Raw genomic sequence first — 14092 nt, forward strand, 5'->3', positions numbered from 1 at the left:
AAGGAGAAGGCTGGCTACATAAAATAAATGCCTTGCATTTAATAAATTTTGTTTGCAAACAGAACATTCTGTTTAAAAGTGACAAGTGAAGCAAAGAATCACCATCATATACCCAACACCTGGTATGTCAAGCAGATTTTAATATTGAAATCTGACATGCCAGGCCAATTTCAATTCAAACTGGAAAGTTTCACAATTTCAAAACTGGTGTTGAGTATTGATAGGAAATACACATTGAAAACAGAAAAATTGGGAAGATGCTGAAATATCTTAATAATTAGACTCCAAAAATTCTGTTTGTATATTCTAGAAAGTCTAATAAGGATGTCAGTGTATCATATGGAGATGCATACACAAGACAGCAAACATTAAATGCCAGCAAGTTCCTGTACAATTTGGAAGGAATGTGGAAAGTGGGTGGAGAAGGTAGTTACAAAGTAACAAATATCAGCACAAAACCATTTAGCTTCTCTCCCAAGAACTCAGCAGGAATTTCTGAACTTCAAATTTATGTTATGAAAATAAAAACCAAAAGAACTGCAAATTCTGGAACTTAGAAACAAAAACAAAATGATCAGAAAAGCTCAGCAAATCTGGCAACATTTGTTGATAGAAATCAGAGTTAACACTTTGGGTTCAACTAGGAAAAGGTTGATTGTTAAAATGGGGGGGCTGGGGGGCAGGGAAGAGTAAACAATAGGTGGAGATGGAGCCAAAAGAGAGAGAACAGTTGGACAGACAAAGGAATGGATAACAATCAGCCTAAGAAAATGAATGGCTGCTAATGGAGACAATTAGCAAGACCATAAGACATAGGAGCAGAAATTAGGTCATTTGGCCCATCGAGTCTGCCCCACCATTCAATCATGGCTGATTGGTTTTTCAACCACATTTTCCCACGTTTTCCCCATAACCTTTGATTCCCTTGATACTCAAGAATGTATTTTTCTCTGTTTTAAATATACTCAATGACCTGGCCTCCACAGCCTTCTGTGGCAATAAATTCCACTGATTCATCATTCGCTGGCTGGAGACATTTCTCCTTATCTCCACTCAAAAAGGTCTTCTCTTTACTCTGAACCTTGGGTCCTCATCTCTCCTGCCAACAGAAACATCTTCCCAACATCTACTCTGTCCTGACCATTCCGTATTCTGAAAGTTTCAATCAGATCCCCCTTATCCTTCTAAACTCCGTTGAGTATTGTCCCAGAGTCCTAAAATGCTCCTCATATATTAAAGGTGTTCATTCCTGGGATCATTCTTGTGAACCTCCACTGAACATGCTCCAGGGTTATTACATCTTACCTGAGGTATTATTCTAAATCTGGTCTGACCAGACCCTTACAGACCTCAGAAATACAACTTTGCTTTTATATTCTAGTCCTCTCGAGATGAATGACAACATTGTATTTGCCTTCCTAACTGCTGACTCAACTTGCAAGTTCACCTTCAGAGAAACATGGACTAGGACTCCCAAGTCCCTTTGTACTTCATACTTCTGAACTTTCTCACCATTTAGAAAATAGTCCACGCCACTATACTTCCTCCCAAAGTGCATGACCTTACACTTTCCCACGTTGTATTTCATCTACATATTCTTTGTTCATTCTAAACTGCCTAAATCTTCCTGACGCAAGGGTCCTGCCTGAAATGTTGATTTTCCTGCTCCTCAGATGCTGCCTGACCTGCTGTGCTCTAATCTGGACTCTGATCTTCAGCATCTGCAGTCCTCACTTTCACCTAAATCTTTCTGCAACCTCCCCACCTCCTCAATTCTACATTCCCCTCCACCTAAATTTGTATCATCTGCAAACTTAGTCAGAATACTCTCAGTTCCTTCATCCAGATCATTAATGCATGAAGTGAAAAGTTGTAGTCCCTGTGTTTGGACCAACACCGACCCTTGCGGAACACCACTAGGCTCCAGCTTCCATCCGGAGAAGGACCCTTTTATCCCCACTCTCTGCTTTCTACCAGATAGCATGGATAGAAGATTAGCTAGGACGTGGTCTCTAACACCATGGGCCGTTACCCGATACAGTAGTCTCCTGTGCGGGACCTCAAAGGCATTCTGGAAGTCTAGATAGACAAATTCCATTGGCTTTGCTTGATCGAACCTGCTTGTTATCTCGTCAAAGAATTCTAATAGATTTGTCAGGCATGACTTCCCCTTGATGGTACTATGCTGGCTTTGCCCCATTTTAACACACTTCCAAGTACTCAGGAATCTTATCCTTCACAATGGACTCCAAAATCTTATCAACAACTGAGGTCAAGCAAATCGGCCTATAATATCCCGTCTTTTGGCTTGCTCCCTTCTTAAGGGGGGGGTCACATGAGCAATTTTCCAGTCCTCTGCGACCTTCCTTGACTCCAGTGATACCTGAAAGATCACTACTAAAGTCTCCCCTTCAGAACTCTAGGGTGTAGCCCATCTGGTCCAGGTGATTTATCCACTTTCAAGACCCTTCAATTTTTCTAGCACCTTCTCCTTGGTGATGGTCAACGTACTCATCTCTGCTCTCCAACTCTTGAATGTTTGGGATATTACTCATGTCTTGCACCGTGAAGACTGACGCAAAGTACTTATTCAATTCCTCAGCCATTTCTTTGTTCCCCATTACTTGTCCTCCAGCGGCCCAATGTTCACTTTTGCCTCTCTTTTGCCCTTTAGATATCTAAAGAAACTTTTGCAATCTTTCCTGGTATTACTGACTTGCTTAACCTCATAATTAATCTTTTTTCTTATTTCTTTCTTCGTAGCTTTCTGTTGGTCTTTGTAAGCTTCCCAATCTTCTGGGGCCCCGCTGCCCTTCGCATGCTCTCTGTTTTGCTTTTATGCTGTCCCTGACTTCCCTGGTCAGCTATGGTTGCCTCATCCTCCCTTTGATATGCTTCTTTATCCTCAGGATGAAGTTTTGCTGTCTCTCTCGAATTACTTCCAGAAACTCCTGCCATTGTTGTTCCACTGTTTTTTTTTGCTAAGCTCCTCTTCTTGTCAATTCTAGTCAGCTGCTCCCTCATTTGTCTACTCAATTGTAATACCGTAACATCTGAGTCCACCTTCTCCCCCTCAAACTGCATAGTAAATTCTCTCATATTATGGTCCCTGTCTCCTCAGCGTGACGAACAATAGGTTGTGTGTAATAGCTGACCATGTGATAAAAAGGGGAGAAAGTGAGGTCTGCAGATGCTGGAGATCAGAGCTGAAAATGTGTTGCTGGAACAGCGCAGCAGGTCAGGCAGCATCCAGGGAACAAGAGAATCGACGTTTCGGGCATAAGCCCTTCTTCAGGAATCATTCCTAAAGAAGGGCTTATGCCCAAAACATCGATTCTCTTGTTCCCTGGATGCTGCCTGACCTGCTGCGCTGTTCCAGCAACACATTTTCAGCATGTGATAATAAGACCTGGTATATGGACATTGGGGTCAGGACACAGGGGAAAGTGCTTCAAGCCCTAAAATTGTTGAACTCAATATTGAGTCCAGAAAACCGTCAAATTCCCAAGTGGAAAATAAGCTGCTGTTCTTCCAGCTTGAGCTTCGCTTTGCTGGGCATTGCTCTAACTTTGTAATTAGCCTGCTGACAAGGGTGATGCTGCTGTTGTCTGACAGACCGACTTTCACATTGCAGAGGCTGAGCACCAGCTCTCAGATACTTCCTGTCTCCCCCGGACCATGAGCCCAGCTTGGATTATCAGGCCATTGTGTCCACTATGAGAAAGCGAGGACTGCAGATGCTGGAGATCAGAGTCAAAAAAAAATGAGGTGCTGGAAAAGCATAGCAGATCAGGCAGCATCCAAGCAGGAGAGTAGACATTGAGCATAAACGCTTCATCAGGAATGTGTCCTCTATGGTCATTAATCTCGTTTCATCTGGTAACCTCCCCCACATTGCCTCCAAGCTCGGTCTCCCAACCCCACACAGCTCACTGCTACCTCCTTCCCAAAATTCACAAACAGGAGAGTATGGGCAGACCCATTGTTTCTGCCTGCTCCTGCCCACAGAACGCATCTCTTCCTACCTCAACTCTATTTTCTTCCTCCACTTGTCCAGTCCTTTACATGTGCAATTCCTCTGACTCCTGATATCAGTTTCAGAATTTCCAGTTTGCAGGCTCCAGCTGCCTCCTGTTTACTGTGGATGTACAATCCCTTTACATGTCCATCTGCATCAGGGTGGTCTCGGGGGTCTCTGCTTCTTTCTCAGAAAAGGTCTGAACTGTCCCCATCTACCACCACCACCCTCCACCTGGCTAAGCTCATCCTCACCCTGAACAACTTCTCTTCTTACCGCTCTCACTTTCTTCAGGTCAAAAGGAGTGGCCAAGGGCACCAGCATGGGCCCCAGTTAAGCCTGTCTCTTTGTGGGGAGCAAGGAGCATTCCTTGTCCAGTCCTATTCTGGCCCCCCACCACAACTCTTTTCTCTAGTATTTTGATATCATCTGTGCTGCTTTCCTCTCTCTTCCAGAACTGGAAATCTTTTATCAATTTTGCTTCCAATTTCCATCCTGCTCTCACACCTGGCTCCCTTCCTTTCCTCAGCATCTGTTTCCATTTCTGGGGATGGACTGGCCACCAACATCCACTATAAACCCACGAACCTCGATGTTTACCCTGACCATATATGCTCACACCTTGCTTCCTTTCAGACTCTGTTCCATTCCTCCAGTTCCTCCAACTCCATCACATCTGTTCTGAGGATGCCAACTTCAACAAATGTGGGCATCCAAAACATCCAACTTCTTCCTCAACAGAGGATTCCCCAGCACTATAGTTGACAGGGCCTTCATTGTCTGACCCACCTCCTGCACTTTAGCCCTCATCTCCTCTTTGTCCTCCCACTTCACCTACTGTTCCACCAGCAACCATATCCAGAGGATCATTAGCTACCATTTCCGCCACCACCAGCAGGATAGCACCACAAGACACATATTCCCCTGGTCAGTTTTCTGCAAGAAACATACCCTCCAGGATACCCTGGTCCACTCTTCTTCCTCTCCCATCACATTCCCACAGCCCCATGGCACCTTCCCTTGCAACTGCAGAAGCTGTAACATCTACCCACTTACTTCCTCCCTCAATATCCAATGACCCAAACACATCTTCCAGGTGAAGCAGCATTTTACCTGCACTTCATTCCATCATTTTTACTGCATTTGCTTTTCACAATGTGATCGCCTCCACACTGGGAAAACGAAGCATAGACTGAGTGACTGCTTCTATATTCTGCCCACACAAAAAAAAAGACGCTGAGCTTCCAGTTGCATGGCACTTCAACACACCATCTTGTTCCCTAGTCAACATCTGTCTCCGGCTTGCTGCAGTGTTCCAGTGAAACCCAGCACAAGTTGTCAGAACAGCACCTCATTTTTCGCTTGGGAACTCTAAAGCCTTAGGGACTAATCTCGAATTCAACAATTTTAGGGTCGAGGCACCTTCTCCCATGTCCTTACCCCAACGGCCACACACCAAGTGTTACCATCACATGGTCTGCTATTTCACACTACCCAATGGTAGCCACTAGTTGTTCCCATTAGCTGCTATTCATTTCGTAGGCTGATTGTTTTCCACTCCTTTGTCTGTCCAATTGTTCTTCTCTCGCTTTGGGCTCTATCTCCACCTCTCTTTACTCTTTATCTCTTCCCCCCCCAACCCTATGTTCTGCATAAAAACTAACTTTTTCCTAGCTACCTCAGAAAGGGTCACGGGACCCAAAAGATTAATTCGGATTTCTCTCCACAGACGCCAGACCTGCTGGCTTTGTTTTTGTTTTCAAGTTTACATTGTTTTCCAAGTTCACTAACGTACCAGTGAGCAGGAGATTTTTGTAATATATTTCAGTATAGTGTCAGTCATGTCATTAAAACTTACACTTGCTGTTCAAACATGTATTATTCTTAACAATTAGTAGTGGATTAACATTGCTACAGGTTAATTCAAACCTTGAATTAATAAATAATATTTTATGATCACAAGATCCTTTTGTTAACTAAACCACTACTAAAGCAGTATCACAGATTATGAACAAGGTGGTAAAGCCACCATTAGAAAAGTAAAATCAAACCTTCAAAAGGAGTTAATCTAAGTTTACCTTCATTGATAAAGCTATTGGAATCTGTTTGGGTGAAAGCATTCCATTGATATCTCTAATCCTGCTCATCTACGTCATATAGAAAGTCATGCACTACTTATCCAGGGCAACAGCTTTTAATTCCTTCACCTCCACAATTCAGTGTCCCTCCTATAACAAGCCCCTTCACATACTGCCCAGGGGTCACCCCTCATTCCTCATTTCACCAACTAGTTATCTAATTTCAGCAGAGACAGTCCTCTGCTTTGACTGTCAAAACATTGATTCTCTTTGACCTTCATGTAGCCCATAAGTCATTTCCATTTAGAGTCATAGCGTCACAGAGATGTACAGCATGGAAACAGACCCTTCAGTCCAACCCGTCCATGTCGACAAGATGTCCCAACCCAATCTAGTCCCACCTGCCAGCAGCCAGCCAATATCCCTACAAACCCTTCCTATTCATATACCCATCCAAATGCCTCTTAAATGTTGCAATTGTACCAGCCTCCACCACATCCTCTGGCAGTTCATTCCATACACATACCACCCTCTGCGTGAAAAAATTGCCCCTTGGGTCTCTTTTATATCTTTTCCCTCTCACCCTAAACCTATGCCCTCTAGTTCTAGACTCCACCACCCCAGGGAAAAGACTTGGTCTATTTATCCTATCCATGCCCCTCATAATTTTGTAAACCTCTATAAGGTCACCCCTCAGCCTCCGACGTTCCAGGGAAAACCGCTCCAGCCTGTTCAGCCTCTTTCTGTAGCTCAGATCCTCTAACCCTGGCAACATCCTTGTAAAGCTTTTCCTTGTTGCACTCCACTGGTCACAGGCCTCCAGTCTGAAAAACAACCCTCCATCATCATCCTCTGTCTTCTACCTTTGAGCCAGTTCTGTATCCAAATGGCTAGCTCTCCCTGTATTCTGTGAGATCTAACCTTGCTAACCAGTCTCCCATGGAGAACCCTGTCGAACGCCTTACTGAAGTCCATATAGATTACATCTACCACTGTGCCCTCATCAATTCTCTATCTAACTTCTTCAAAAAGCTCCATCAAGTTTGTGAGACATGATTTCCCACGCATAAAGCCATGTTGACTTTCCCTAACCAGTCCTTGCCTTTCCAAATACATGTACATCCTGTCCCTCAAGATTCCCTCCAACAACTTGCCCACCACCAAGGTCAGGCTCACCAGTCTATAGTTCGCCGGTTTGTCCTTACCGCCCCTCTTCAACAGTAGCACATTTACCAACCTCCAGTCTTCCGGCACCTCACCTGTGACTATGGATGATACAAATATCTCAACAAGAGGCCCAGCAATCACTTCTCTAGCTTCCCACAGAGTTCTTGGGTACACCTGATCAAGTCCTGGGGATTAATCCACTTTTAACTGTTTCAAGACATCCAGCACTTCCTCCTCTGTAATCTGGACATTTTGCAAGATGTCACCATCTATTTCCCTACAGTCTATATCTTCCATATCCTTTTCCACAGTAAATACTGATGCAAAATATTCATTTAGTTTCTCCCCCATTTTCTGTGACTCCGCACAAAGGCCACCTTGCTGATCTTTGAGGGGAAAGTGAGGTCTGCAGATGCTGGAGATCAAAGTTGAAACTTTATTGCTGGAACAGCACAGCAGGTCAGGCAGCATCCAGGGAACAGGAGATTCGACGTTTCGGGCACAGGCCCTTCTTCAGGAATGAGCAGAGAGTGTTCAGCAGGAGAAGATAAAAGGTAGGGAGGAGGGACTTGGAGGAGGGGCGTTGGAAATGTGATAGGTGGAAAGAGGTCAAGGTGAGGGTGATAGGTCGGAGTAGGATGGAGGCGGAGAGGTCAAGAAGACGACTGCAGGTCAGGAAGGCGGTGCCGGGCTGGAGGGATTCGGCTGAGACAAGGTGGGGGGAGGGGGGATGAAGAAACTGGTGAAGTCCAAGTTCATCCCCTGTGGTTGGAGGGTTCCCGACCGTCGCGTTGTTGTGGTTTGGCGGTGGATGAGTCCAATGACCTGCATATCCTCGGTGGAGTGGGAGGGGGAGTTGAAATGCTGTGCTACAGGGTGGTTGGGTTGGTTCGTCCGGGTGGCCCAGAGGTGCTCTCTGAATCGCTCCGCAAGTAGGCGGCCTGTCTCACCAATATAGAGGAGGCCACACCGGCTGCAGCGGATGCAGTAGATGATGTGGGTGGAGGTGCAGGTGAATCTGTGGCGGATATGGAAGTTTCCTTTGGGGCCTTGGAGAGAAGTGAGGGGGGAGGTGTGGGCGCATGTGTTGCACCTCCTGCGGTTGCAAGGGAAGGTGCCGGGAGTGGAGGTTGGGTCGGTGGGGGGTGTGGATCTGACAAGGGAGTCACGGAGGGAGTGGTCTCTACGGAAAGCTGATAGGGGAGGGGAGGGAAATATATCCTTGGTGCTGGGGTCTGTTTGGAGGTGGCGGAAGTGACGGCGGATGATGCGCTGTACATGGAGATTGGTGGGGTGGTAGGTGAGGACCAGTGGGGTTCTGTCCTGGTGGCGGTTGGAGGGGCGGGGCTCAAGGGCGGAGGAGCGGGAAGTGGAGGAGATGCGGTCGAGGACACCGTCGACCACGTCGGGGGGGAAATTGCGGTCCTTGAAGAAGGAGGCCATCTGTGTTGTACGTATTTTGAACTGGTCCTCCTGGGAGCAGATGCGGCGGAGACGAAGGAATTGGGAGAATGGGATGGCGTTTTTACAGGGGGCAGGATGGGAGGAGGTGTAGTCCAGGTAGCTGTGGGAGTCGGTTGGTTTGTAGTAGATGTCCGTGTTGATTCGGTCGCCTGAGATAGAAACAGAAAGGTCTAGGAAGGGGAGGGAGGAGTCCGAGACTGTCCAGGTGAATTTGAGGTCGGGGTGGAAGGTGTTAGTGTAGTGGATGAACTGTTCAACCTCCTCGTGGGAGCACGAGGTAGCGCCGATACAGTCATCAATGTAGCGAAGGAAAAGATGGGGGGTGGGGCCAGTGTAGTTGCGGAAGATGGATTGTTCCACATACCCTACGAAGAGACAGGCATAGCTGGGGCCCATGCGGGTGCCCATGGCTACTCCTTTTGTTTGGAGAAAGTGGGAGGATTGGAAAGAAAAGTTGTTCAGGGTGAGGACCAGTTCGGTCAGTCGAAGGAGGGTGTCGGTGGAAGGGTACTGGGTGGTACGGCGGGAAAGGAAGAAGCGGAGTGCTTTGAGTCCTTCGTGATGGGGGATGGAGGTGTACAGGGACTGGATGTCCATGGTGAAGATGAGGCGTTGGGGACCGGGGAAGCGGAAATCCTGGAGGAGGTGGAGGGCGTGGGTGGTGTCACGAACGTAGGTGGGGAGTTCTTGGACTAATGGGGACAGGACCGTGTCGAGGTATGCCGAGATGAGTTCGGTTGGGCAGGAGCAGGCTGAGACGATGGGTCGTCCGGGGCAGTCAGGTTTGTGGATTTTGGGCAGGAGGTAGAAACGGGCGGTGCAGGGTTGTGGGACTATGAGGTTGGAGGCGGTGGATGGGAGGTCCCCTGAGGTGATGAGGTTATGGATGGTCTGGGAGATGATGGTTTGGTGGTGGGGGGTGGGGTCATGGTCAAGGGGACGGTAGGAGGAGGTATCTGCGAGCTGGCGTTTGGCCTCAGCGGTGTAAAGGTCAGTGCGCCAAACTACTACTGCGCCTCCCTTGTCAGCTGGTTTGATGGTGAGGTTGGGGTTGGAACGGAGGGAGTGGAGGGCTGCGCGTTCCGAGGGTGAGAGGTTGGAGTGGGTGGGAGGGGTGTGGGAGTTCAGGTAGCGGTTAATATCGTGGCGGCAGTTTGCTATGAAGAGGTCGAGGGCAGGTAGGAGGCCAGCACGGGGTGTCCAGGTGGACGTGGTGTGTTGGAGGTGGGAGAAGGGGTCGTCAGAGGGTGGGCGAGAGTCTTGATTGAAGAAGAAGGCACGGAGGCGAAGGCGGCGGAAGAATTGTTCGATGTCACTCCGTGTATTGAATTCATTGACCCGAGAACGTGTGGGAACGAAGGTGAGACCTCTGCTGAGGACTGATCTTTCATCCTCAGAGAGGGGCAAGTCTGGAGGGATGGTGAACACACGGCAGGGCGGGGAGCTAGGACCTGGTGTGGGACTGGAGCTGGATGTGGGGGCGGGGTTAGGCCTGGGGGCGGGGACAGAGGTCGGCGTGGGGGCGGAGTTGGACATGGTGATGGAGACCGGCGGGGGGGGCGGGGTTAGGCGCGGTATTCTCTCCCTAGTTACTCTTTTGTCCTTAATATATTTGTAAAAACCCTTTGGATTCTCCTTAATTCTATTTGCCAAAGCTATCTCATGTCCCCGTTTTGCCCTCCTGATTTCCCTCTATTATACTCTACTTTCCTTATACTCTTCTGAGTATTCTTTCGATCTATCCTGTCTATACCTGACATATGCTTTCTTCTTTTTCTTAACCCTCCTATTTCTTTATCCCCTTGACCTCTTACAGTAACCTTCTATATTGTTCCCAAAATCATAAGTAACAGGGGGGACAAACCTTGCCCAACTGTTTGCCCTTACCTCAAGAAATTACTCTTAAAAGTTTTCACCTTGGTCCCCTGCCACCATTTTGGGAAGATAGGGGAGTGAAGGCAATATTTCACCCCTTAAAATGCTGAAAGTCTTTTTGTGTCATGGATTTAAAGTTCTTCTTATGGGTGGCATGGTGGTTCAGTGGTTAGCACTGCTGCCTCACAGCACCAAGGACCCAGGTTTGATTCTAGCCTCGGGTGACTGTCTGTGTGGAGTTTGCACATTCTTCCAGTGTCTGTGTGGGTTTCCTCCCACAATCCAAAGATGTGCAGGTTAGGTGAATTGGCTGTTCTTAACTGCCCACAGTGCTCAGGGATGTATAGGTTAGGTGCACTAGTCTGGGGTAAATGTAGAGTAGTTGGGAAATGGGTCTGGATGGGTTACTCTTCAAAGAGACATTGGGGAGTTGTTGGGCCAAAGGGCCTGTTTCACACTGTAGGGAACCCAAGCCTGCTTCATTTGTGAAAGCTTTATTTCCAACATTCAAAGTTAAATGGAAAACAGTCATGGTTTTAAATTTAAATTTCTTCATACTTGCTTAGCCAGTGGAGACATTTCTGAATTGTTTTTGAGCTATTCATGATGTCTAGGCCAATATTTATCCCTCAAATCAATATCACAAGAAACAGATTATATTGTCATTCTTCCTTTGCTGTTTGTGCAAGCTTGTCGAATACACATTGGCTGCCACAGTTCCTACAGTACAACTGTAACTTCACTTCAAATTTCTTAGATTATTCTAAAATGCTTTGCAACACCAATTTGTCGAGGTCAAAATACACAGAAAAATTCATATGAAATAAATGCGATTTAAAATCTCACTGAGTTTTAAGTGAAAATTTGCTCTGATGGTTGGATTTTACTTGAGTACAGCATTTTTCAGTTTGCACACATATAGGATTTCCAGTACTCAAACAGTGCATGGAGGCGAGGGGAGAAGAAAGTTACTACAACTGCCTTCTCATACAGCCCAAGTTTATATTAACATAGAGTAAGCCTTCCATTTTAAACACAAGCAATTTGATTTTCCTCAGTATTTGAACCCTTCACAATTGCTGACATCAATTCTATCAGTCCCCTTAAACGAAACTTCAATCAGGTGAACTTAAAATCTGTACCTTCTCTAAAAGAATGGCATTTCCCATATGAGGAGGCAATGTACATAGCATCACAGCTGGGGGTGAATTACCATTCCAGGCAGGAATTCGACCTGCGCATCTTTTACATTAGAACTCAGTTGCGTTGCAACATCAGATGAAGAATTTGCCTTTATCAACATTGTGTCTCCATTAGCAAATAGCAAAGTCTGATGAACTGACCATGGGTTGCCAAAAATAATCATTTGCAGCATTGGGAAATTTGTAGCAAAGTAATGTTTTGCTTATCTCAATATGGGTAACATTGCCCACCTGCCTCACGTATTCTTTGTATTGAATTTATAAACAGTCAAACAGTGACCACAAATAACTGATGATAACTGATGATCAAGGAAGTGTTTTAAGCCATGTGACGTAAACGTCAATTTTATATTAATTCATGGCATAGTAAAATCAGCATTCTATTCACCATGTTCATAATATAACAATATTCTTAGAATTTTATGGAGTATGAATGGATTCCTCTTTGTTATAAAAAAATATGTAAAATTCGATCAGGTTAATTTATTTTTCTAGCAATTATTTAAAAGGAGAAAAAAGTTTTCAAGTTTGACTGAACATATCAAGCCGAAAGAAGTTAGTTCAGAAAATTACAATTTTTGCACATCCAAGTTCCATTGACTCTGCTGCGAATAAACTGTCCCTCAACCGCAAGAGGGCACAGCATATAAAATAAAACTTAATAACATTTTGTTTGCCCAACAGCAAACACCATATTCTCTTCCATTAAGCAGCCAATGGTAAAGCTGTCCAGATATATTCACTGAAGGGTTTTTTTTTAAAAGAAGTTTGTTAATGGAATGTAGGATCATTGGTTAGGCTGCCCTTTTATTACACATGGTTAACTATCCTTGAAAAGGTGCCTTCTTGAATCATTGCAGTCCATAGAGGGTCAGTGCTGTGAAGAAGGTAGTTTGAGGATTTTAACCCAGTGACAATGGAGGAACAACAATATCGTTCCAATTCGGGGTGGCATTAAGCTTGGAGTGTTGCTTTTGAGTCAAAAGTGTTGCGCTGGGAAAGCACAGCCAGCCAGGCAGCATCCGAGGAGCAGGGCAGTCGATGTTTCGAGCATAAGCTCTTCATTGAATCGCCGATTCTCCTGCTCCCCAGATGCTGCCTGGCAGCTGTGCTTTTCCAGCGCCACACTTGTTGACTCTGATCTCCAGCATCTGCAGTCCTTACTTTCTCGTTGACTTTCAGCAAGGTTGAGAGTTTGGAAGGTGCTGTCAAAGGAGTTGCAGCAGAGCATTTCCTAGGTGATACACAGTGCAATGTGGAGGAAAAAGTGAATGTTTAACACGGTGAATGGGGCACTAATCATACAGGCTGCTTTTGCTGGAACTGCACTCATCCTGGCAAATGGAGGGAATTTCATTACACCCCTGACTTGTGCCTTCTCGATGGTGGACAGGTTTGTGGGAATCTGCAGCTGTTACTTCTAACAGAATTCCTTGCTTCTGACGAGCTGTTGTAAGTTGGTACAGTTCAATGTAACTCTCAAGGTGTTGATATTAGGGGATTCAGCAATTATCATTCTACTGAATTCCAAGGAGAGACTGTTAGATTCGTTAATGTTGGGGATGGTCAGTGCCTGGCACTTGTTTGGCACAAGTATTACTTGTCACTTACCATCCCAACCCTGGATGCTGACCAGGTCTTGCTGCAGAAGGACATGGTTGCTTCAGTACCTGAGGAATCACAAATGATGCTGAACATGGTGCAATCAGCACAAACATGACTGACTTTAAAGTGGAGGGAAGGCTATTGGTAAAGCAGCGGAACATGCTTGGGCCTAGGTCACAGCTGAAGAACACCTGCAGTAATGTTCTTGAGCTGAGAAGATTGGCCTCTAACATCTACAAACAACATTTACATGTTCCAACCAGAAGACCAATCAACAACTATCTTGCCATTGACATCCACGTCTCATGAACAAAAGCATGGTGATAAAAAAATTACTTCTTAAAGATGCAAGAACAAATGATTGTGAATTATTTGAACCACATAGATTTCCTTATTCTGAACGTAGAGCCCGGAAGAAAGAACAAAATTCAGCACATATATAAACATGTTAGAAACGTTTTGGATCTGATTAAGTTATGAAGAATGGCATCCACCTGAAGAAAGATTGGCACATTAACATTGCGCCTGTCAATGCAATAATAGTGAAAGCAAGAATTATTTTAAAACAATTCCAGGTTCTAAAAATGTTTGCTACTAAGGATGTCTACGTAATTTTACTGAGGAATACTTAAAGCAAGCAGAAACAGAAAGGACCTTTGTGGTTGAGAGTCAGAAGACTTTCA

General features: G+C 45.6%; 1 protein-coding gene across 5 annotated transcripts in view; it reads right to left on the minus strand.

The window, feature by feature from the left end:
• mob2a (MOB kinase activator 2a) overlaps positions 1–14092 on the minus strand; it is a 242423-nt gene that overhangs the window by 64232 nt on the left and 164099 nt on the right. The window lies entirely within an intron of this gene.

The sequence above is a fragment of the Chiloscyllium plagiosum genome, unplaced genomic scaffold (genome assembly GCF_037043375.1).
Source record: "Chiloscyllium plagiosum isolate Xiang-an unplaced genomic scaffold, Cpla_swu_hap1 HiC_scaffold_18, whole genome shotgun sequence".
In the NCBI taxonomy this organism is placed as follows: domain Eukaryota; kingdom Metazoa; phylum Chordata; class Chondrichthyes; order Orectolobiformes; family Hemiscylliidae; genus Chiloscyllium; species Chiloscyllium plagiosum.